General features: G+C 31.1%; 2 long non-coding RNA genes across 4 annotated transcripts; both read left to right on the forward strand.

Annotated features, from left to right (window-relative positions):
- On the forward strand, positions 1–26,226 carry LOC134711345 (uncharacterized). 3 transcript variants are annotated; one of them, XR_010106175.1, is made up of 7 exons: positions 20,206–20,543; positions 20,633–20,700; positions 21,550–21,614; positions 22,234–23,458; positions 24,184–24,253; positions 24,584–24,642; positions 25,747–26,226. It is a non-coding gene; the product is annotated as an uncharacterized LOC134711345 (long non-coding RNA). The 3 variants fall into 3 exon arrangements; XR_010106176.1 differs by lacking the exons at positions 20,206–20,543; positions 24,184–24,253 and adding an exon at positions 1–279; XR_010106174.1 differs by lacking the exon at positions 24,184–24,253.
- LOC134711346 (uncharacterized) lies at positions 17,277–19,716 on the forward strand. Its single transcript, XR_010106177.1, has 3 exons — positions 17,277–17,349; positions 17,656–17,717; positions 18,580–19,716. It is a non-coding gene; the product is annotated as an uncharacterized LOC134711346 (long non-coding RNA).
- Positions 26,227–27,010: the final 784 nt, after the last annotated feature.

Consider the following 27,010-nt stretch of genomic DNA (forward strand, 5'->3'; position numbering starts at 1 on the left):
CACCTTTTTATGCTCGATTTGAGATCTAAATTTTATTGTTAAAAAAGGCTAGCTGTTGTCAAATAAATTTTGTGAGCAGTTTTAATACCGAGGGTGTGTCTTATTTTGTGAGTTTTCATTGGTTTGGAGTTTTTAGACCCTTCATTGTTGACCAGTGGAAAACTTCCCGCCGAAGTGTTTCAAATAGCACTTTGTCTTCAAACGAACAAGATGGACACATGCAGTTTACAGAAGCAAAAGATTTGATTTGAACTGTTCGTGAAACCACACATACTCAAGGTAGATATTAACCCCTTGGTATTTTCCCAGATTATTTTCATTATTAAAAATATGGATCAAAACACGACTTTTGAAATCTTTTTCGAAAAATTAAGATATGATATAGAAGACTATCTGATGAAATTTAATAAGTTGGCTCGTGTTCATTGATCGTCCTGAATATGCATGAAATATTTGCCACTGGACACCAAGTAACCAACAATCAATCGTGTTCATTGACATCGGAATAAATAAAAAAAAAAAAAAACTAGAGCATGCACTGGTTACTACAAAACAAGTGCCTGAGTCGATGCTGTAGCAAGTATCGTGATGTTTGAAAAGGTTGCACCAACTGAAAATGCAGATGGCATATTTTTGCTCAACTATCGATAGCAAAGATTTGAAAATATTTTTATTTTACTTTTTTGTATTTTACTGATACATGGAATTATATTTCAAGTTTACAGTTTTCAAGTTTATAGTAGATGCAGTCTATTTGTATTTTATAAAGATGATAAAGCCATAATTCAAAAAGTAGAAGACTTGATTCTCCATTATATTGTCCTTGATCCTCGATTTACTTACAGCCGTTTTGGTGGTAATAAATATTATGTACATGGTTTAATCTCAATTGTTTTAACACTTTTTCACGTTTTTGTTATTGATCTGAGTAAAGTTCAGTTACATAATTTATTTGCAGTATGTCCTTTGTCAGTAGATATTTTTCTGCACAGCCAGTTACTAAAGTGTGAAATGAGTAGATTGTTGTGTAACACCTATATGGTCATGTGATCAAAAGGTTAGAATTTGAACCGATATATGGTCGTGTGATCAATAGGTTAGAATTAGAAGCCAAATCAGTTTAAATTGATTTTTACTTGGACAAAGACCTAGGTATTTTTATGCCCCACCTACGATGGTCCACTGAACATAGAAAATGAAAGTGCAAAGTTCAGGTTAAAGTTTTTGGTCAAGGTAGTTTTTGATGAAGTTAAACTGAGTCACATCTACTTGAAACTTAGTACACATGTTCCCTATGATATGATCTTTCTAATTTTAATGCCAAATTATAGTTTTGATCCCAATTTCATGGTCCACTGAACATAGAAAATGAAAGTGCAAAGTTCAGGTTAAAGTTTTTGGTCAAGGTAGTTTTTGATGAAGTTAAAGTCACATCTACTTGAAACTTAGTACACATGTTCCCTATGATATGATCTTATTAATTTTAATTTCAAATTAAAGTTTTGACCCCAATTACACGGTCCACTGAACATGGAAAATTATAGTGTGAGTGGGGCATCCGTGTACTATGGACACATTCTTGTTTCATTAGAATATTAGGGGACATGAAATATGTTTGAAAGAATTTTAAGGCAATTAATTGATTCAATGTGATCTGTGTTGGATTTTAGATTTTAAAAGTTCCAGAAAATTACTTTTGGAGAATTGAATGATTTCACTAATTTTTCATGTTGCATGTGAAATTACAATATGATGACTTTACCCCATTTCTTTAAGTTTATTGATTTATTAGAGTTGTTATGTTTTCAAGCTTTTACTCTTGTATAAACATCATCCAACTGTAACTATAAGTTCTGTAACCATGGTAAAATTCATGATTGATTGTGGGTGCATAACCCCCTGTGGCAAATATATCATGCATTTCAAGTTGAAAGATCCATGTAACTTGACCAGGTATTGCTTCCAAATAGTATCTACCTACAACAACAGGAATAGGGGACACATTCATGTATATGTCTAGGAGACTGACAGTGTACCAACTGAATTTGTTGGCAATACCTTCTGAATACATTTTTTATATAAAAGTTAATTACATTTGTTTTTTCAGAGAATTTACAAGACTATTATCCACAAAATGCAAGTCTTATTTTGATGAATTGTTGAACCAGAGAAATGTGAAGACTTACAGACACCTAGACTGTATAGTCAACATAACAATGATTAGAGAATCAGACTACAGTGAACATTACAATGATTAGAAAATCAGACTAGAGTCAACATTACAATGATTAGAGAATCAGACTATAGTCAACATTACAATGATTAGAAAATCAGCCAGCTGCATTTCATCAATCAGTTTATGATGAAGCTTTACAGCATTGGAAATGATTACTCAGGTATGTATTGGTTAAAATTTTGAGGTTTGTTTTATAGGATAATAGTGGTGTTTAATTTTATCTTTCTTGAAATAAATATATTAGAAATGAGGTGAAATATGGCATTGATTAAAGGAGATGTACCAAGGAAAACATGTGACTGAATAAACATTTTATTAAAAAAGGATGAACAATACAGTTTTGAGTTTCAATCCTTTCATATATTAAAATAAAATGATATTTTGTAGGGACCAAACAACTGAGCAGAAAGAAGAACCGTATGACCTTGAAGAGTAAGCAATGTATTAAGTATATTTGGGGTTACCAAAGAGTATGGTAAGAACCTCATCTTAAATTATACTTGGTGAGTATTCTTATTGTTGGTTAAATATTAAGCATCATTATGGAAAATGGGGGATCAAGGGTATACACCAACAAGACAGTGACCAAAGGAAAATAAATAACCAAAACCATCTAGAGGTTTCAACTATAGTCTGATGTTTATACAATACGTGAACTTGTAAATCATCCAAAGTCTAAAATATTTGTGAATAAAATGAACAGACTGACAAATAACTTACATACACACAAATATCTGACCTAAGCACATGAGCATGTTGCAGGGTGAAATTTTTTTTTTAAATAAAGCTTGAGCCTGTTTTGTGCAATGCCTAACCATTTAACGACAAAATTTCATACAGAAAACTTTTCAAATTGAGGGGTTTCAAATTTTAAATAAGCCAATTTATGGTTTAAAAAAATAATGGAAATCTTGACTCCCCAACAAGAGAAAAATGTCACTCTTATCATTGAGGAAAATGGCCACTACCTGAATGGTCTTTAGAATTAATTCAGTTGCTCTGGTCATTTTTCAAAATTTAACAATGTAAGTAAATATGGAGTTGTTTGATCAATGGGAGATAACTCCTACCACATGGAATAATTCTGAAAACTTAAAGAGGGGTCCTGATCCCGAAATCCCGGTCTTAAAAACACAAAATCCTGAGCTCCCGAAATTTAAATAAATTTAGATTCTGACATCAAGAAATTAAAAAAAACCAACTGTATCCTGAAGGGGTCAATCCCTAAATCCTGTGCTTTAAAATACCAGATTCCTGAGTCCCAATATAGGTCCTATCCCCCTCACATATATAATTGATAACTAAGATAAAAGAAATACAGAAATTGTTTTGCCTTTTGCCATGCTTACAATCAACAAAAGATTTTTTTCTTCATTTTTCAAAATAAATTCCAAGACTAAGATGTAGGATGCCATTCTTCTAACAAAATACCACAGCATGGAGACCCTAATCAGCACACTAAAATGTCCAAACGTGTGTCCTACATCTTAAAATAAATATAATTTTATAAATGTTCAAGTATCTTCAAAAACATTTTTTACTCATTTCTACTCTGTTGAGACAATTTCACTAGCACTGCACTTTGACTTTGACTAAGACAAACACAATGTTGATTGAAGTTGAATGGTACTAGTGACAACTTTGTTGGAGACATGGAAAGCATTTCGTCATTGTTAGTCGTTTTATGGGCTTTCACCTCTTGAGTCACAAAGAACCTTATGTACGTTAGTTCCATTGAAATGTTATATGCATTGTCAATGCTAAACATTTGATTGACTTTGACTGATTTTTTTTTTAGTTTCGTCAGAGTGTAAATGAGTTTGAACAAAAGGCAATATAACCTTTTTAGCTCACCTGGCCCGAAGGGCCAAGTGAGCTTTTCTCATCACTTGGCGTCCGGCGTCCGTCGTCGTCGTCGTCGTCCGTCGTCGTCCGTCGTCGTTAACTTTTACAAAAATCTTCTCCTCTGAAACTACTGGGCCAAATTGAACCAAACTTGGCCACAATCATCATTGGGGTATCTAGTTTAAAAAATGTGTGGCGTGACCCGGTCAACCAACCAAGATGGCCGCCACGGCTAAAAATAGAACATAGGGGTAAACTGCAGTTTTTGGCTAATAACTCAAAAACCAAAGCATTTAGAGGAAATCTGACATGGGGTAAAAATGTTTATCAGGTCAAGATCTATCTGCCCTGAAATTTTCAGATGAATCGGTCAACCCGTTGTTGGGTTGCTGCCCCTGAATTGGTAATTTTGTGGAAATTATGCAGTTTTTGGTTGTTATCTTGAATATTATTATAGATAGAGATAAACTGTAAACAGCAATAATGTTTAGTAAAGTAGGATTTACAAATAAGTCAACATGACCGAAATGGTCAGTTGACCCGTTTAGGAGTTATTGCCCTTTATAGTCAATTTTTAACCATTTTTCGTAAATCTTAGTTATCTTTTACAAAAATCTTCTCCTCTGAAACTACTGGGCCAAATTGAACCAAACTTGGCCACAATCATCATTGGGGTATCTAGTTTAAAAAATGTGTGGCGTGACCCGGTCAACCAACCAAGATGGCCACCACGGCTAAAAATAGAACATAGGGGTAAACTGCAGTTTTTGGCTTATAACTCAAAAACCAAAGCATTTAGAGGAAATCTGACATGGGGTAAAAATGTTTATCAGGTCAAGATCTATCTGCCCTGAAATTTTCAGATGAATCGGTCAACCCGTTGTTGGGTTGCTGCCCCTGAATTGGTAATTTTGTGGAAATTTTGCAGTTTTTGGTTGTTATCTTGAATATTATTATAGATAGAGATAAACTGTAAACAGCAATAATGTTTAGTAAAGTAGGATTTACAAATAAGTCAACATGACCGAAATGGTCAGTTGACCCGTTTAGGAGTTATTGCCCTTTATAGTCAATTTTTAACCATTTTTCGTAAATCTTAGTTATCTTTTACAAAAATCTTCTCCTCTGAAACTACTGGGCCAAATTGAACCAAACTTGGCCACAATCATCATTGGGGTATATAGTTTAAAAAATGTGTGGCGTGACCCAGTCATCCAACCAAGATGGCCGCCACGGCAAAAAATAGAACATAGGGGTAAACTGCAGTTTTTGGCTTATAACTCAAAAACCAAAGCATTTAGAGGAAATCTGACATGGGGTAAAAATGTTTATCAGGTCAAGATCTATCTGCCCTGAAATTTTCAGATGAATCGGTCAACCCGTTGTTGGGTTGCTGCCCCTGAATTGGTAATTTTGTGGAAATTTTGCAGTTTTTGGTTATTATCTTGAATATTATTATAGATAGAGATAAACTGTAAACAGCAATAATGTTTAGTAAAGTAGGATTTACAAATAAGTCAACATGACCGAAATGGTCAGTTGACCTGTTTAGGAGTTATTGCCCTTTATAGTCAATTTTTAACCATTTTTCGTAAATCTTAGTTATCTTTTACAAAAATCTTCTCCTCTGAAACTACTGGGCCAAATTAATCCAGACTTGGCAATCATCATCTTTGGGGTATCTTGTTTTAAAAATGTGTCCGGTGACCCGACTATCAAATCAAGATGGCCGCCACAGCTAAAAATAGAACATAGGGGTAAAATGCAGTTTTTGGCTTATAACTCAAAAACCAAAGCATTTAGAGCAAATCCAACACGGGGTTAAATTATTAATCAGATCAAGATCTATCTGCCCTATAATTTTCAGATGAATCGGTCAACCCATTGTTGGGTTGCTGCCCCTGAATCGGTAATTTTAAGGAAATTTTGCTGTTTTTGGTTATTATCTTAAATTTTATTATAGATAGAGATAAACTGTAAACAGCAATTATGTTCAGCAAAGTAAGATTTACAAATAAGTCAACACGACGGAAATTGTCAATTGACCCCCTAAGGAGTTATTGTCCTTTATAGTCAATTTTTAACAATTTTCATAAAATTTGTAAATTTTTATTAACATTTTCCACTGAAACTACTGGGCCAAGTTCATTATAGATAGAGATAAATGTAAGCAGCAAGACTAGTAAAGTAAGATTTACAAACACATCACCATCACCAAAACACAATTTTGTCATGAATCCATCTGCTTCCTTTGTTTAATATTCACATAGACCAAGGTGAGCGACACAGGCTCTTTGGAGCCTCTAGTTTTAGTGATAAGAAGATTTGACTTTCATTTTTGATAAAAGTTTTCACCAAATTTATTGTTGATAGCAAGGCTTATGGTTTGCACAATAGAATATGCCTTTTACACAATGAGCTCAGTGGTGAATCCAGGGGAGGGGGGGTCTGGAATTTGGAACCCCACTTTTTTTTGCCCATCAATGCATTTGAATGGGAGCATATAGTTGGACCCCCCTTTTAATCTGGGTTGGGAACCCCCCTTTTTGGGGGCCTATCAATGCATTTGAATGGGAGCATATAGTTTGACTCCCCCACCCCTCCCCCCTTTACTCTTGGTTGGGAACCCCCCTTTTTAAAATGGCTGGAGCTTGTCACTTTCACTCAAAAAACATTAAAGAAACCATCAAATTCCTAAGCTTAGGTAGGAGCTTCAAATTGTTATAAAAATTACTTGATTATCATTATCTTGTGTATTTTAGCCACCTTCTGCTTAAAAAAAAATACATTTAGATAATTTATCACTTAAAGAGGCATTTGCAATGATTTAGATAAACAATAACAGCACTTTGTTTTTTTTATAAATATTAATAAAAGTGGAATAATGAAGAAATGACTTGTAATTATTAACAGTCATTTTTATAGTTAAATTGGTAAAAATGATCTGAAAAGCATTGCTGATTTCATATTTTTTTCCAAAACCACAATTCAACCTCATTTTGGTCTGTATGCATACAACATTTAATAAGAACCATTGTAGTAGATGGTTGCTCAGCTTGGTCAGATAATAAAAAGAACAGAATGTCAAAATAAAACGGTTTTGCCAACAAAAAATATTATTTCAGTGGTAAAACTCAAATGTTTTTGCTTCAATTTTTTACTCACTTGAGTGCAATTATTTGCAAAGTACAAATCTTATACAAAAGAATTATGTCTGAGACAACAACCCAACCAAAGAGCAAAAAACAGCCGAATCAACTAATGACTCTTCAACTCAGCAAGAAAATCCAGCATCTGGAGGCAGGCTTCAGCTGACCCCTACACAAAAATGTTCACTAGGTCAGTGAAAGTGGATGTCATACTAAACTCAAACATATATTAAAATGAACTGAAATTAAAAAACCTACGAGACTAACAAGGTCCAGAGGCTTCTAACATGCAAAAATGCAGTGGGTTAAACATGTTTTGAGAGATCTCAACCCACACTTATACCTCTATGAGCCAATGTAGAAAAAACAAACACAGCAATTTGCACCGTAAAACTCATTAAAAAGAAGTCTGTGTCCAACTTCAGAAAAGGTAACAAAAGAAACAGACTAATAATTTGTGTATTTTTACAACATTTAAAAGGTTAAATTTTGTGGGAAAATAAAGTAAAAGTTAAATTAAAAAAGAAATATTTAATTTTGAAATTTACTTCAAAGGAAAGAAAATAAAGTTTAATTGATTTTATTCTTATATGTGTAATGTTGTATATGTATTTATATTTCATTTCAGAGTTCAACAACAGATTATTAATTCTATAATTTTGATTTTTGCAGATTGCAGCAGTGGGATGTTACAGTCATAGACGTTGGATAGACTCCGTTGTACTAGGCCAGGGAGGGTAGCGCAGAGTTTCCGCAGCACTATACAATAGTAGCAAGATCACTCTACCATGAGCTTGTTAAAGGGCCCGTTTGATGAAAGTGACACCAACGTTCTCCACAACACTACAGATTTGTTTTTGCAGATGCAGCCGAGAGGATGTTTCAGTCATGGACTCATTTGACGGAAGTGGCACCAACATTCTCAAACACTAATAATTTACAAATTTGTTTTTGTTGTAGATGCAACCTCAGTCATACACCCTAGAGTTTGGCTATGTTGTGACAGAAGAAGAGTGGCATATAGACTTCTGTATGTCCATTTTTATGGAAGTGACAAATTACTAATCTTTCTTCTTATATCCATTTCAGAGTTCTTACAAAGATGCATAGGTATAAAATATTTATTATTTTTTGTCTTTTGGTGTATTTTTGTCAATGAGTTAAAACCCAAAGAACAGTACATCGATCAGAAGTAATAAGTTTGACTAGTGTAATTTGAGAGAGAACACTCTGAAACACAAAAAATATCCTACCTCATAAAAATTTAACACGACATCTTATTTTCACCTTTTTTCATTGAAGCAGCACACAGTGTAGTCAAGAATGTATGCATGTCCTTGAACTTCTAGAAATACAATACCTCTAATAGTTAAAACAGTCTGGTATAATGGTCAACAAGAGCTACATAAAAAAAAGGAAGATACCAAAGTTAAATTAAAAAAATATGTATTTAATTTTTGAAATTTACCTCAAAGAAAATAAAATAAAGTTTAATTGATTTTTTTCTTATATGTGTAATGTTGTATATGTATTTTTATTTCATTTCAGAGTTCAACAACAGATTATTAATTCTATTATTTTGTTTTTCGCAGATTGCAGCAGTGGGATGTTACAGTCATAGACGTTGGATAGACTCCGTTGTACTAGGCCAGGGAGGGTAGCGCAGAGTTTCCGCAGCACTATACAATAGTAACAAGATCACTCTACCATGAGCTTGTTAAAGGGCCCGTTTGATGAAAGTGACAACAACGTTCTCCACGACACTACAGATTTGTTTTTGCAGATGCAGCCGAGAGGATGTTTCAGTCATGGACTCATTTGATGGAAGTGACACCAACATTCTCAAACACTAATAATTTACAAATTTGTTTTTGTTGTAGATGCAACCTCAGTCATACACCCTAGAGTTTGGCTATGTTGTGACAGAAGAAGAGTGGCATGTAGATTTCTTTTATGGAAGTGCAAATAACTAATCTTTCTTCTTCATATCTATTTCAGAGTTCTTACGAAGATGTATAGGTATGCAGTATTTATTATTTTTGTCTCTGTGTATTTTTGTCAATGAGGTAAAACCACAGAACAAATCAATCAGAAGTATTAACTGGTGTAATTTGAGAACACCCTGGAACACGAGAAATATCCTACCTCACAAAATTTAACATGAGACATCTTGTTTTCACCTTTTTTCAAGGAAGCAGCACACACAGTGTAATCATGAAGGTATCCATGTCCTGGAACATCTGGGAATAGCATATCTCTAATAGTATTTTTACTACTATCCTCAAAATTCAAACAAAACAGTCAGATATTTTGATCAACAAGAGGTACAATCTCAAACCATGTGGTGAAAAAAGACAACACATAACCAAAAAAAGTGACGGAAAATTGTCTACACTGACAACAAAATATTATACAGCAACAACCCATTCAAAGACCTGAGAGATTCTCAAGCACCAATTCAACCAAAGACCAGGGATGATCTCCAGCACTGAGAACCAACCAAAACAAAGAACAGACATGAACTAGGGCAAAAAGCACCAACCCAACCAAAGACCTAAGAGGTTTTCAGGCACCATGCAACCAACTAAACTAAATAGCCAGGGATGATCTCAGACACCATGCACCAACCTTTCCAAAGATCAGGGATGCTTTCAGACACAACAACCTTACCAAAGACCAGGAATGATCTGACACCAAGCACCAACCAAAACAAAAAAAAGGGTGATCTCAGACACCACAGAATGTTAGCAAGTATTTGATATGTTAACTTATCTACTACTTGTGTAAGTAAAATGTTGTTTTTTTTCATTCTGTGCTGCATTTATTCTATCAAAAATTGTCAAAATGCAACATGAAATTTTAATGTGTTTTTCATCTCTTTCTTCAAAATGTTTTACATATTGAAATTTTTTGAAAATTCCATTGGACTATCAAAAATAATTAGTAAATAATTTCTTGAATAATTTTTTTTTTATTGGAAATGTTAATTTACTTTAATCAACGAATATGAAAATAAATGTTCAAACCTTTTTCATGCATAACCAAATTAATAAATGTGTTAAATAAAAGATTACAAATAAAAAATTTCTATATTTTTTTTTTAGAAAATTAAGATATGCTTCTAAGAGTTTTTACAATTGAACTGTTCCAGAATATAATAATGTATTGTTTTTTACAGAAAATATAAGGTAAAATGACAAATTATGATTCGGGTTTACATGAAAACACTGATATCTTGAATGACAGTAGCATAGGTGGATCCAGGGAGCCTTGCCCCCCCCCTTTTGTGGGTAAAGTTTGGTTGATTATATAAGGAATCACTGTAGTATGACTAGAGAGGGCCCCCTCATGAAAAGTTCTGGATTCTGCCACTGAGTAGCGAAATAAAAATTTACTAAATTAGAAGGGGAGGCAAGTTGTATAAAATAAGGGTATCAATACGATATGGTATTTCAACAAATGTTGATGCAATTTTGCTCTAAATTTGTGAAGTAAAATTCAGGTACACTATGCCAAGATCAAATTCATGTATATTTTACCCTTGGGAAGTGGTAAAAAACTGCTTGAAAATTAAGATATGTCTTCAAAGTATTTAGTAATTGGGGAAAATATGGTTTGGTTCAGATTAATTGAATAAGATTTTGAATTTCTGAAATTAGTTGATATTGTAATAAAAAAAAATATTTATGATTATCCCAAACATTCACCATCAACGATTCTGGAAGATTATGTCGAGCAATTTTTTTTTGTTGTAAAAGTTTTCATCCAATAATTTATAACTGTAGCCAAATAATAATTTGATTAATTAAAGCCATGGACACCTTCTCATAATTTAAAAATATTGAGATAAATATGCCGATATAAATACAAGTGGTACTTATTTGATTCTTGTCGGTGGATTCTGGAATAATTTTCATTTCATATTTAAAAATTACCAAAAAGTATTTTTTTTGAGAACATATTCAGCTTGAATACATAAATGACAGAGATTTTTATTAAGCATTTCATGTGAACAACCAAGTTAGAAATTTGACCGAAAAAAACTCAAAAAAAGATTCAGGCATACAAATTATAATATACATTAAAAACTGGATATTAAATGATAAAACCGTGGAAGAAGATTGATTTAATTTGATTACAACACTATTTAACCATTGAACAAGATTTTCTTCTGAAATGCAGCAAAATGGTTTGCCCATCAATTTCAATAGTTAAATTGATATATATAGGAAGATGTGGTATGAGTGCCAATGTGACAAATCTCCATACTTATATATGCAACAACATTTGAAGCTAAAAAAGAGGTTGGAGATTAACCCAGAGTGGAACGCCCATTTATTTAATTTCTTTATCAAATTGATCAATGCAGAAAGGGTGATAGTTGAAATAACTTAGGATGAGGTTTATTAGGTTGTAAAACAGTTTAAGGTCCTTGGATCAAATGATCAACAGATATTTATAAAACATTTTTAAACATTGTCTTGTTTGCGTTGTTAGTGCTTTCGGGTGGTTGAAATTTTCAAAACAATTCATGCAGTTTTTGGTGATACACTCGTTTAAATGATAAAACTGAAATTTCAGTTTTGTAATTTAACAACTTCCCTAAATATTTTACTGTTTTCAATACATCTTGATTGTCAAATTGGAGAATAACAGTACATTTGTACTTGAAACTAAATTAAAGTTTGTCATCTGCATTTAAAGTTTCATAGCTGAACATTAATGTTCATCTTGATTTTTTTTTTGAAGACAGCAAATATCAAATGACCATTTCAGAAATACATTGAGCTCAGAGCGCTGCGTTTCTTATCTATTACTAACATAGTTTCTCTTTGGAGTAGCTTGCAGTTGCTAGGGTCTGGTTGTTTCTTTTGTTTTTTCATTGGTTCTTTGAATGGTGTCATGGTTTTCAAGTGTTCAGGATATGGTGTTTTGCTTTTGAGGGAATCTTTATATGTAATTCTGAAATGAAAATATTTGATATTTGTTTGGTAATTTAAGTATTAAAAAAATTATAATTTTGAGCTTAAATCTGTAAAAAAGTTTTATAATTTTCAAAACAATGTCCAAAACAAAGGTCTTTAATCAAATTCTAAATTATATTTGACATATTATGATGTATTGGAATCCAAAATATTAAAAATATATTTGTATCTTAGATTGAATTCAAATACCTTATTGTGAAAAATTACCCAAAATGTTATATACTTAAGCATCATCAAAATTATTTCAGGGTATCTGTTTCTTAAAAGCACTGATTGCTAACAAGATAACGGTGAAGTAAAAGTAACATTTAAAAATTATAATCTACCTTTTAAATTAAATTCACCTAATGCTTTGACCAAGTGGGAAGAACAAGTATTTAAATCATTTCAAATACCCCCCTTAAACCTTCATTCTTATTTATCTGAAACTATCATCATTTCCCAGAGTTATTTAGATAAAAATCCCTAGTATTAAACAGAAGTATCTAATTATTTTGCTTCAAATATATCATTCTTGGGTTCATTTTTAACTCTAACCCCCAATAATATGCTTTCATTCAGATATTTTACAAATTCTCCATACAAATCCCCCAAAAAATAATTTTGTGAAAACCTAAAATTTGTCATTCACATGAATAGTAATAATAAAAAAAACTGTCAATAATAAGGAATCCACAGTATTCACATTTTGCTTGAAAAATATTTGTAATCAAGTATCATCAATTAGCCTCGAATGTTGTATTTAAGCGAAATAGTTGTTTGTTTCTTTGCTTTGTCTTTACACAGCTGAAAACTTTTACTTTTAAGCAAGGGAGATAACTTGTTTCAAATTTAATTTAATTAAGAAATTTCTAAAAATGACATTTGTCCATTCGGCATCATATTTTTCTAAAATCAGTGTAATTCTTAAAAATGTTTGGTATAACTATTTGGTTTATAATTATCAGTAACTTTTTCGTCACATTTAACAATTACTCATCATGACAAGATTTTGACATTTCTTTTCGAAATTCCCCTTATATTTCTTTTAAAAATTGCATACAATATTCACTTTAAACATATTATAATTGTTAATGTTTGTGTCATTTTTGGTCTTTAGTGGATAGTGGATAATTGTCTCATTGGCAATCATACCTCATCTTCTTTTTTATAACTAAGCAGGTTCAAATTAGATCATGTACCATACTTTAGGGGCAGTGGTAGATTCAGAGGGTGGGAGTTCTGGAGAGGTTGGATCCTCCTTTTGTCGAGCCTTTGACTTAAGTTGAAAAAGTGACACATAGCGATCCTACATTCCGTCATTGGCATCGTCAACAAATATTCACTCTGTGGTTAACGTTTTTAAAATTTTAATAGCTTTCTTAAACTATCCTGGATTTATACCAAACTTGAACAGAAGTTTGTAAATGATCATAAGATAGTATTCAGAAGTAAATATTGTAAAAATAAAATTCCATTTCTTCGTATTTTACTTGTAACTGGACTTAGTTTTTCTCCTGGGAAATATTACATTCACTCTGAAGTTTTAAAAACTTTGATAACTTTCTTAAACTCTCCTGGATTTGTACCAAGCTTGGACCAAAGCTTGTTTATGATGATAAGATAGTACATGTACCCAGAAGTAAATTTTGTAAAAATAAAATTCCATTTTTCTGTATTTTTCACTTATAACTGACTTAGTTTTTCTTCAAGTTAACATAACATTCAGTCTGCTGTTAAAGTTTTTAAAATATTTATTAAATTCATAAACTATTCTGGATTTTTACCAAACTTTGACAGAACTAGGACATGCTTCTTTTAATCAAAAGATAATAAAAAAAATTAAGGGATTGCTAAAGTGAATTTGATAAGATAGCCATATTTTGGATCCTATGGCACCTTCATCAGGATTGAAACTATAGGGAACTGCAGAATCCTGTAATGATAATTTGCATTTCACAATGTCACCATCAGGATAAATTATAAATAGGAGAGTGAAGGTAGATGCGAAAATAAACTAGATCAAGAATGTTAAATAAAATATGTTTTTGTATATTTGGACGACATTTGACTTGCAATTATGTACCATTTACTAGGCTGGATATAGTACAGACTTGCATACCGTACCATTTCGACACTGGAAGCAGTACGTTTGTCTGAGCGAAGCCAATTGGAAGCATGTACCTCTTAGTGAAGCTAATTGGGAGCACATACCCTCTGTCTTGTTGCGAAGCTGATTTGAAGCAGTACATATATACCTCTGTCTGCTAAAGCTAATTAGAAGCAGTACCCCTGGCAGTGCGGTCCCAATTAGAGGCATGTAACTCTGAGGGAAGCCAATTGGAAGCATGTACCTTTGCAAAATTTGATTAAACACTATTCAACAAATTTTATTTAACATTCTTTTTAAACCATTAATACTTTTTGTCGAGCCTTCAACTTTAATTGAAAAAAACATGAGACTTAGCCATCCTACATTCTGTCAGCAGCGTCATCATTGGCGATCACAAAAATTCACTCTTTAGTTTAAGTTTTTTGAAATTTTTATAACTTTCTAAAACTATTCTGGATTTCTAAAACTTCCACCGAAGCTTGTATATGATCAAAAGATAGTACCCAGAAGTAAATTTTGTAAATGAAACAAATTAATTTTTCCATATTCTACTTATAAATGCCAGGATACAATACATTCACTAAATTTTTAAAAATTTTAATAACTTTCTTCAAATATTCTGGATTTGTAACAAACTTAGACAGAAGCTTGTTTATGATCAAAAGCTAGTATCTAGACAAAAAATAGTTAAAACTTATTTCCTGTTTTTCCGTATTTTGCTTATTAATGGACTTAGTTAACCTTATATTCTGAAGTTAAAGTTTTTAAAACAATTATTAGATTCATAAACTGTTCTGGATTTTTACCAAACTTGGACAGAAGCTTCTTACAATCAAATGATAGTCTTGAGAGGAATATTTTTATTGATATTCCCCCCCCCCCCCCCCCCCCCCCCTCATTTTTGTTGAGCCTGGGATTAACAGCAAAAGTAAGAGAGACAGTGGGATCTGCAGAACCTGTACAAATTTTTTGGTTGCAATTAAATGAGAACAGAACCTAGTTTGAACCCTGCCTTTTATCCTGGGTGGGAGCCCCATCTCTTTAAAAATGGCTGGAACCACCCCTGGGGGAGAATAATTGCTTTTTTATCATTTGAAGATGGAAAAAACTATTTACGTTATTACATGGGATTTGTTTCCAAATGGCAGAAAAGAGGTGTTTCCTGTCTTGTGTATTGACAGGAGCTAGTTCTGACTGTTATCCTCCATTTAAGGAACCAGTCATTCCCAAAAATTACCTTGTGTCAGTCCATCTCTATTAATGTCAAGATATCAGTGATTTCTCTTCTCTTTAAGTTTTTTGGAAGCATTCTTATGAAAAACAAATTGTGACATCACCGATTAATATGGTTCATGTATCAAACTTAATTTGGGAACAAAAATGTAACTTTTGAATTGTAAATTTTGAAACTATTTCCTTCAACTATTCTAGTTTAATGATTTTATTACATGGAATTTGAATTTGGACAATTATTTTTTAATTTAAAGAAACAGGATTTTTTGAGTTTACAATATTTCATCCTAAATTTTATCCTAAATGTAAAGATTTCTTACAACATACCACTATTTTGTATTATATTTGTATTTTATATTATCAGCGTTTCTTTTACCATTGAAACTTCAAAGGAAGATTGCACTCACGTTGAAGTTGTGTTATTCCTAGTATGAAACTGGTTGAGAAATTTCCCCCCATTTTCCCGAAATTTGTGGAATTTTATTAAAATTTACAGACAGTACTCGTTTGTGTAATCAACTCCTGCAGTTATAATTTTTTCTATTCTTGAATTAAGATATTTTTTTTTAAACCTTTGTAAGAATGTAACAATTTTTGTTTAGAACTCACATGATGAGCATGCAAATTGATTAAGGTTAATCGTCATCACATATGTTTGACCTTTTATATTTCCATATATTTAAATTTCAGTAAAGACCATTCTCCTTTGTTGATGGAAAATATGAACTTGCACAACTGAGCTACTTCAGGCTATGATCAATTTTTGTAGAATTATTTTCATACTTATGATGTGTGTGAAGAGAAACTTAAAACAAGGGAAATTTTATTAAACTATGCTCCAAAATATTAAAAAAATGTTTGTGATTTATAGGTGTTAGCCAATAAATATTCTGTTCTTTTTTTATAACCTCTTTTTTTAGGTATTTACATATCAGATGTCTGCTAACTAATATAAGAGCAATAATTTGAGCTATGTAAATAAAAAAAATGTAAACATAGTTCTAAATAAAAATGGAAAGAGAAATTGTGGGTATTTAAAAAAAAACATTTGGTCAATTTTCAAAATTCAAGTTACATGTATAAAAGCACATCTGATATTTTTACTGTTTTATGTATGAGTTCAAACAATTATTTTTTATATTGAGAATTACTTCCATGCTGCCATGAATGTAAAAAGAAAATATTGTGAGATGCTTTGGAACATTCTTTGGACAATTGTATATTGGATTATATACAACGGAAAGGACATTGGAATATTAAAATGGATTCAGTGAACTGGTTATCACAAAGAATTATGTTGAAAAGCATGAAAAGTAGCCATGGCAGCAGCTCCAAGGAAGATGGTTACATAAATCTTCAACCAAGTCTGAGGCTTCACCAAGAAAATAAGAAGGCAAGTTTAATTAAGCCAAACATTTTCTATACAATCAGTAATTTGATAAAAATTGTATATTAAGGGCATATGATAGAGTTGATGTTGCTAATGTAAAATGTTATTTTTGCAATTCAATGGGAGATAACTCATAATTTACCTTTATAAACAATGGATTATATTTAAATTATTATTTTTGTGGAGTTGAAAATTCAATCAATAAACTTAAGACTTACTGTTTTTGATTTTAATCTTTTATATTGATTTTACAGTTATTTATGTTATAGTAAGAAATTGGAATAATGTTTGGTAAATGTCAGGGAAATTGAAATATAAAGTATATAAATTGTAAATTTTCATATATTTCAGGTTTTTTTTGTGAGATTTTTTCATGGTGTGGGAATAAGACTTGGAGGTCTAATACAGCTAGTATATAGGTAGGTGCCAGTAAACAGTTTCGAATAAAATAAATGTTTTATAAATATTCTTTTTAAATTTTATGTGGTTCAGGCTTGAAAGTTTGTAAGAGTTTGGTTTCTAGTTTACGCATTTTTTTTTTTATCAGTACAAACATAACGTAATTTTGAATATCGAACCTAATTATTTAGTTTGTTGGATTGCTATCTAGTTAATATATGTTCTCAGCCTCTATTACACATATATAACCTATTTCTTTATAATTTCATATGGTAACAGTGATCTTTTGAAACCATTCTGGTAAGACTTAACACTTTATATTTCAGATTAGCATCAGCTTGTCTGTAAGGATTGAGGCTGAGAATGGCCATTGGAGCTGACTAATATGGTAAGAACCAATACATAAATTAATGAGTCATTTAGCCAAGAACATGTAAATACCCTAGAATGTTATGCAAAGAAGTATTATATTTTAATTATGCAGATCTTGAGACGTAGTAAACTTTATTTTTTCTTGAACTATAACTGTGATATAATCTAAAGGGAGGTATCAAGATAAATAAAGGAAATAGTAAGATTTCTAAAATTGTTCCCGTATATACATTGTATAATGAATGGGATGTGGACCATCATGTGGTATGATTGCCACTGAAACAACTATCTCCCAGAGACCAAATGATATGTAAGCAACAAATGTTCACTATGGCCTTCAACAATGAGCCAAACATATACCTTACAGTTAACTTTAAAAGTTAGAAACATGGCAAAATGTGAAACAATTCAAACAAGAAAACCAACAGCTTGATTTATAATGAAACCATGAAATAATAACAATTATCGCTATTTTGTGCATTTTTCCTTTGATCTTTTTTGTGATAATTTTCATATCATGCTTCTCGCTTGAGATGGAAAAATTATCGCTAGAAACTAAGGAGACCATGTGGCGTTGCTAACAAAATTGACATTGAAATTGACAAGGATGTCATAGGTAAAATAGCGATAAACAGATTATCATTGGTCATCTCAACGATAATCTATAAATACGTCGAACAACAACCAACTACTTGTCATCCCTTGTTTGCTACTGAAGACTGGTTGTTTGTAAATTCAGTCTACAGAATCACTTCAAAGCAAAGTAAAAGCAATGTTCTATTGTTCTATGCATCATAAGTGCATTTATTAACTAGTTACTTATTCCTTTGCATTGAATATTGTTCTGAAAGATATTAGAATGTATATTTCTTTTTCAGGTGACTTCAACTGTGGCTGCAGGAAATTATTGTGCAATACAACTGAAACCAAAAAGAATGTAATTCAGACTATTTTTGTGTATGTTTTAAAAAATGTTCATATTTTTTTACCAAAAAAAATAATTAAAAATTGTAAAGATTCTCCATTTTCAACAAAGCTGGAAGTTGTTGGCTAAATTGATACTTCATAATTTTCCGATTTTACTTTTAGACCTACTCTTGATATCTTAATTATGGTCAATGTGTTATCAAACATTTCCAGAAGGTTAAAAATGGAGAATCTAAAAAAAAAAAGAAAAATAATGTTATTTTGTTAAAATGTACATTTTGGTTTTCTAATTTGTTGGATGTATCTCTTTTTTTCTTCATTAGTTTGTTATTTTTTGCAGTGTTTTTAGCTATAAAAAAGATTATTTCACAAGAAGCACAGAAAAAAACACATCTTGGTGAGAAAAGATTAATTCAGATTTTTAGTGTTAAATGCCACAATAAGCAAGATTTGTTATATATCTTGGTGTCCATTTTTTCAATTGGTTGAGAAAATCGGAGTAATGGAAGTGAACCACCTAGGTGAACAATGATGTACTAAATATTTTTGTTAATTATTTAAATAATTTATATCAAATTATTTATTATTTATTATAGCTATACCATCTTGTATTTTTGTTAGATATAGCAATGATGTGGAGTCTAAACAGGTGAAATTTTTGGCAAAGGGAGGTAATAAATTATTCCCCTGTTTAACTCCTCATTCTTTTAAATTTATTATTTTACTTAAATATTCATATGTATAAGTTTTTTGTTTAATATCAGATGTATACTAGCTAACAATGACTATTATTCAGAGTTCTGTAAATTAAAAAAAAATGTAAACAGAGCTCCAGATAATAGATTTAAGGGTGGGAGAAATTATGGGACACTATCGGTAGAATTGATTTGGTGAAATTTTCAAGATACGTGATTAATTGAGAGTGCATCTGATATTTTTTTTTATTTATTTCTATAAATAATGGACCAAAAACGAAAAGATTGCAATAAAGATAATGATGACAGCCACTCTGGCAGCCAGGAGAGCAGCTCTAAGGAAGATGGTCAATAAAATTTTCAACCAAGTCTGAGGCTTTACCATGAAATTGAGAAGGCAAGTTTATTGAAGTCAAACAATTTCTATACATTTTCTAGAAATATTTGTTAAATGTACATATTCATCCTTATTTTCTGCATGAAAAACATCTTTCAAAAATTTATTTACCAGTTTAATATTTTGGGATACCATTGTCAAGGGGTACAATCAAAATCACGTGATGGATATACACACACCAGAAGTAACAGTCAGGCAGACCGCTTGAAAGGTAAGTAGTCGTATTTACTTGTTTATATCAATGAAATTTAATAAATAAGGTAGTGCACGGAATGTCGGATACTATCTAGTTTTGAAATACACAATTATCATTGCTGGAAATCGTGCAGTTAATGCTAACACTTCGACACAAAAATTTGTTGAAAATTTGGAACTGTGGTGAAGTGTTTTCAATAACTGCACGCTTTCTAGCAAAAACAATTGTGTATTTTAAAACTACATACTATCTGACATTCGGTGTGCCAACTTATTAATCAAAATTTAATTGATATAAACAAGAAAATGCAACTACTAACCTTTCAAGCGGCGAGTTCGACTGTAACTTCCGGTGTGTGTATATCCATCACGTAATTTTGATTGTACCCCTTGATTGTACATTAACAAGAATTTCTATTACAATTGCAGGAGTAAATTCTAAAATAGGAATTAACTTTCAAGGGGAGACTAGCACAATTAACAGCAAGATTTGTTCATTCAATGGGAGACAACTCATTTTCATTATTCAAATTAGTTGAGTGCAGAATTCAAATCATAAACCTTGACTACTTTTGTTTGTTTTTCAATCTTTACAAAATATGTGGATTTTATACTATTGGTACTTGAAGTAAGAAATCAGAAAATTGTGTAAATCAATCTTTAGGTTGACATAGAAATTGGTTTGTAAAATTAATAAATGTGTTAATTTCTTTTTAGGTACTTTCTGTGGCATGTTTTCATGGTGTGGGAATAAGACTTGGTGGTCAAATACAGCTAATATGTAGGTAGGTACCAGTATTGTTAATCCTGTTTAAAAAAAATTAATCTAAATAAGATTATTTTAAAATGAATACTGACTTTTTTTAGGGTTAAAGGTTTATAAGAGTTTGGTCAACAGTATATACTCTTTATTTTATCAGTATCATATGACAATGGTCTCTTGGCAAAGTATGGCCTTATAATAGATTTTAAATTTCAACTTTTATCATAGAATATCAAAGGGGCCCCAATTTGGATCTTAAATGGATATATTTCAAGAAACTTAATGTGACTTAAAATAAATCGCTTCTTTATAATACATTGTAGTCTCCATAATTAGCTATATTGGGAGATATTATCAAAATGCTATAATTTTGTGAATTTTCTTACCTAAAAGCTTAAAGAATACCTTTGATCCAAAATGTTTCGTAACTTATAGGAACCAAGGGTAATACATGTATTTAAATAAAAAGACGTAGACTATTACTGGATATGCTAAAAACTGTTCTGAATTGTGAAAAATTGGACCTTAATTGGCGCTTTTGCGAATACACCAGAATTGCATAATCAAGATGTCATAACTTAATAGTTTATAGTGTCAGGTGCCAAAATGAAGTGTTTATTTTGTATCAATAATGATACCAGAACAATATATATGTTAAATTTGTAGAATTTGGGCTTGATTTAAAAAAAAAAAAAATCTTAGGGCCAACTTTACCCTTTTAAGCCTACTCCTTTTAGGATTGAATTGTGTTGTTGGATTGATGTCTAACCAATGTTCTCAAAACCTATCGCATATATAACCCATTTTATATATCATAGATACAGTATTTCAGAAGTTATCCTTTAAAACAATTTTGTATTTTATATTTCAGGTTAGCACCACAGCTTGTCTGCAAGGATTGAAGCTGGGAAACGGCCATTGGAGCTGAATTTTATGGTAAGAAACTAAAATATTGATTAATAAATTTTTAAATTCACCATGTATTTTTTTATGAACACATGTATTTTGAAATATTTTCCAAATTAATAGTTTTAATTATACTGGTAATCTGGATTGGGTATTTAAGAATAAAGAGATGTTATAAGATTGCCAACTAGTCAACTATCAATAAGAGAAGCAAATTACAATCACTAGGACCTTCAGCAATGAGCAAAACCTATATGAATGTAAATAATGCAACTGGTTGAATATCACAATAGGAACTTGTATTTATAAATCTAATCTCTAATGCAAAACTTTGAGGCCAGATTTTTCTGAAATCTTGGGATTATTTATCTTGCATATTTGTCCATTTGTTGAAAAATCACAAGAATAGCATGCAATAATTTCTGGTTTTACAGTACCAGTTTTAAAGGCCCTGCCTGAACATAACAAAATGTGAAACAGTTTCAAACTAGAAACCAATGCATTAATTCATACAACTAATAAAGGAAAATAAACATGATGCACATCAACCATTGATTTTATCATCCTTTTTTGCTAATAATTGAATAAATCGGTATATCGGTTTGATCTTGTTTTGACAAATGTTTAAGAATGTTTATTTCTATTTCAGGAAGCTGTGGCTGCAGCAATGATTATGTGATAAAACTGAAGAATGTTATTCCAATTTTTTTTGTATATATTTCAAAAAATGTAATTTTTTATAAAAAAAAAAAAAAAAAAAAAAAAGGTGTAAAGATTCTCCATTTTCAATTAGATTGGAAGCTTGTATTTACAATTGTTAGATCTTCTTCGTTATTCCCCCACCCCCTGTATCTCTATTTCATTTTTACTTTGACTTTGAAAATGAAATGGAACAGACAAATTTTACTTGTCAACTTAATAATGGTCTGTCTAGTCAAAAGGCCTCCAGTTGGTTTAGAATGGAGAATCTAAAAAAAAATATGTAAAGTGTTTTTTTTTAGTTTCCTGAAATTTTATATACATTTTGTTATTGCTCCCTTTCAATTTTTATAAATTCCAGATTTTAAGTTTTGGATTTATGGGGCTTTATTCATAAAAAAGGGGGATTTTTCACACCTGGACAATAACTCGAAAAGGCTTTCACCAATGTCCATGAAACTTTGGTGAATTGTTTATATCTATTGACATAAGCTCCCTTTCCCTTTTTATTAATTTTAGATTTTACGTTTTCTTAAGTAATGAATTTTTATACTTAAAAAAGGGGGATTTTATGCAGTTTTGGTGAAACTTAAAAGAGCAACGTCCGTATCATGTGCTAATGCGCATCCCTTTATTGAAATGTGTTGTAGTTTTTACATATTATTATTTCTTTATTTTAATTATACAAATTTTGTATTGTTAAATATTTAAAGGGTGTGGAGTCTCAACAGGGTGAAATTTTCAGGACAAAAGGGAGGTAATTCCTTTGTTATACTCATTATACTTGAAATTTCCTGAGTGTTTATATGGAATATAACTTTTTTAATTAAAATATTCACTTTTGTACACATTTTCTTTAAATATCAGATGTATACTTGCTAAAATTACTATTATTTAGAGTTCTGTAAATAAAAAAAAATGTAAGCAGAGCTCTAGCTATAGATAATAGATTTGGAGGGTGGGAGAAATTGTGGGCAACTACAATTGATTAGGTGAAATTTCAAAAGACTTAAAAAGTGCATCTGATATTTATTTTTACATAATGTTATTTCTGAAAGCAAATGGACAATAAGATGAGGACATAAACCACCTTCCAGGTTAGGATAGCAGCTCTTAAGGAAGATGGTCAATTAAATCTTCAACCCAGTCTGAGGCCTTACCATGAAAAATATGTGGTGAGTAGAAATATTCCACAAAACTAATGATCATATTATTATAGGCATTTTAAATTATTTGTTTATAATGGGTTTGATTTTGAGGACATCTACATCACTGCTGAACAATTTAATAACACATTAAAAGAAGATGTGGTATGATTGCCATTGAGACAACTATCCACAAAAGACCAAAATGACACAGACATTAACAAATATAGGTCACTGTACAGCCTTCAACAATGAGCAAAGCCCATACTGCATAGTCAACTATAAAAGGTTCTGATAAGACAATGTAAAACAATTCAAACAAGAAAACTAACGGCCTTATTTATGTAAAAAAAATGAACGAAAAACAAATATGTAACACATAAACAAACGACAACCACTGAATTACAGGCTCTTGACTTGGGACAAGCATGTACATAAATAATGTGGCGGGGTTAAACATGTTAGCAGGATCCCAACCCTCCCCTAACCTGGGACAGTGGTATAACAGTACAACATAAGAACGAACTATAAAAATCAGTTGAAAAAGGCTCAACTCATCAGATGCACAAAAATACAAATGGATGTGAACAACAACTTGTATTCAATTGAATTGTTTTGTACCTTAGGTATCAAGTCAACATACAGAAAATGATAGTATAAGACAAATTCATAAGAAATGTGACAAGGCATAATTTTGTTACACTTTTAAAAAAAAATCTTATGTACAATTTAATCTTAAAAACATTTTTTTCCAGGTTGTTGAAATTACAATGTTTTCATGGTGTGGGGAGTAAGACTTGAATAACTGATATTGTTAACATGATGGTAGGTATACAAGCTTTTAGTTTTTTTCATAATTTAATAGTAATTGATATCAATTGTTTTTTTAAAGGTTTGAAATACTATACTATATGATAAAGTACAAGTTTATTTTTGTATTGCAAACTTAATAGAATTGAAAATAGCAATCGAGAATGAGTTGGAGAGATAAAAAAAACATACAAAGAGCAGAAAACATAACCATTAGTTTGATTTTGAATACCAATTATTTTCTCACAGAATTTTGTATGTTATTCGAGAACTTTTAATCAATTATTATGATCTATATATATTTTTTAAAGTTGCGAATAACTGACCTTGAACTTTGTTTTACAGGTTAGCATCACAAGTTTCCTTTGGGTAACTTGCTTGAGGAGTAAAGAGAGCTGTTTAAGGTGAGAATTTATTAATCAACAAACAATTTAAATTTTAATTATACATGTATCTATGCCCCTAGATATCTATGTATCCATTTTTACTGATTTTTTGTCCCTTTCCTGAACAAGAAATATAAAGGGGATATAACCTGATATCAAGTAAAAAAATAGCTTTTATAAAAAGATGCATAATAACTGCCTTACATTCAGTGGTTCATATATTCGTTTCAACTTTCAAAAGAATTTTATTCCTACATTTTTAACATAAATTTTGTGTGGAGTAAGTGTCAACTAAACAACAAGTAACATACCGTATTCAATTATTTTAACTTTTGTTTAGTGAATTTATCAGCAGCTTCTGCATTCATCATGTTGAATATTTCAAATAATTACTCATGGAAAATTGATGTTAAGGTGGTACCCAACACTTTCACTAAAATTAATTTGGCTCGTTTATATTTTCATAAAATTTTGACAAAGTATTACTTTTGACCCTTTGACAAAAATATAAAAATTTCAAAAACGTTGAATGAACTATTTTATCAGATAAATTACACTGATTATATAGCAGTTTTACAAACACTACTTTTGATCATTAAAAAGCTTAATCCTCCCTAAATAACACAACGTAATTAAAACGTTTAGCTGATTTTACAGAGTTATCTCCCTGTAGTGTAAGGTACCACCTTAAGTCTCAGAAAAGTTTGGAAAGTTTATTTTTGTCTTCAGGAGCCTGTTTCTGGGGTTGTATGTTGATGTGTTACATATTTGTTTTTTGTTCATTTTTTGTACATAAATGAGGCCATTAGTTATCTTGATTGAATTGTTTTACAGATGTCATTTTGGGAATCTTTTATAGTTGACTTGATAATGGTTTATGGGCATTGCTCATTGTCGACGGTCATACAGTATAGTTGTTTTAAATTTCTGTATCATTTGGTCTCTTGTGGAGAGTTGTCTCATTGGCAATCATACCACATCTTCTATTTTTTATATTTCACATTCAGTGATATCAGGTTCTTTTTTTATTTGAAAAATTGCACATTAAATGTTATTATATTCCAGCATAATAATTAATTCAAAATCAAACAATAATTAAAACTTGACTTTATTTCTTTTCAGTTGAAAGTGTCACCTTTGCTGCCTTGTGTGGTACAATCTTCAGACAATATCCTGCAAACGGTGGCTGAACTGTTACTATCTTTTTTTAGTAGAATCCTTAGACAGTAATCTTGTGGCAGAATGAGTTGTAAACAAATTGTTTTTATTCCTGTATTGAGTTTCAAATTGGATATTTTTTTATTTATATTATTTGTATTCCATTTGCATTCAATTATTGTTTTTTAATTGATGAATCATTAAAACTTAAATTTTGCGGGGTCCTAAAGGACTTTCTTAGAGGGGGCCAGCGCAATTGATTAAACAAAAAATTTTCCCGCAACAGGGAGAGGAGACATCCCCATAAATATGCCTTTGAAATGGGGTGTTAAAGAAGATTTGTATTGTTTGTTTGTTTGTCCATCATCAGCTCTCATCCACAGCTTGGTAGATTTTCATTGAAACTTTCAGCTGATTTTCTGTACTAAAGGCAGTATGTTTTTTAATTTATTATAATGAAATTTTGGGTTTTCCCAACCTTTTTGAAGTGAAAACAATGAAACACAGTGTTGGCAGATACTGAAGATTATTTGAAAGTTTAGAGAAAGTCCCATTTAATCTTGATAATTGTGGGTTAAAGTTGTAGATGGATAAACAAACATATCATACACTTACTCACTTTACCTATTTGCGAATCCAGAACTTAACATAAAGGGGCCCAACACCAGTCATTTCCTGTACAATCAACCAAATTTTTCCTCCGAAAGGGGTTGGGGGGGGGGATATTTAATAAAGATTAATATGCTTAGAAATTTGGTGTGAGTAAATAAACTTTACTTTTTATTTTAAAACAGCATGTGATTAAAAATATGAAATGAAATGTTAAACATATCCTTGGTGATCTAATAATTTTTTGCACAGATCAAGATATTTAGTCAGTGGTGGATCCAGAAATTTTCCAGGAATATGGGGGGCACTGACTGCTTCAGCGGGGCCCTGCTCCAGTCATGTTTTAGTGATTCCCTAAATATTAAACCAAATTTTTCCCACTGAAGGGGGCCCTCTGAAAAATCCTCTTAATCCACGTCTCTGCTATTTTGTTTTTTTATAACCCAGTAAATAAGTTGAGTTTGTTCTCAAAAAATAATTTGATTCATGTATTTTTTATTGTAGCATAAACATAGCTTTAATTTCCTTTGTTTAAGAATTGTAATGTTTTTTTAATGTCATTTTTTTTAAAGTTGGCACTAATTGAGGATTCTGTTGTTTATGGAATTCTTTTATAAGT

Source organism: Mytilus trossulus, chromosome 3 (genome assembly GCF_036588685.1).
Source record: "Mytilus trossulus isolate FHL-02 chromosome 3, PNRI_Mtr1.1.1.hap1, whole genome shotgun sequence".
NCBI lineage: Eukaryota > Metazoa > Mollusca > Bivalvia > Mytilida > Mytilidae > Mytilus > Mytilus trossulus.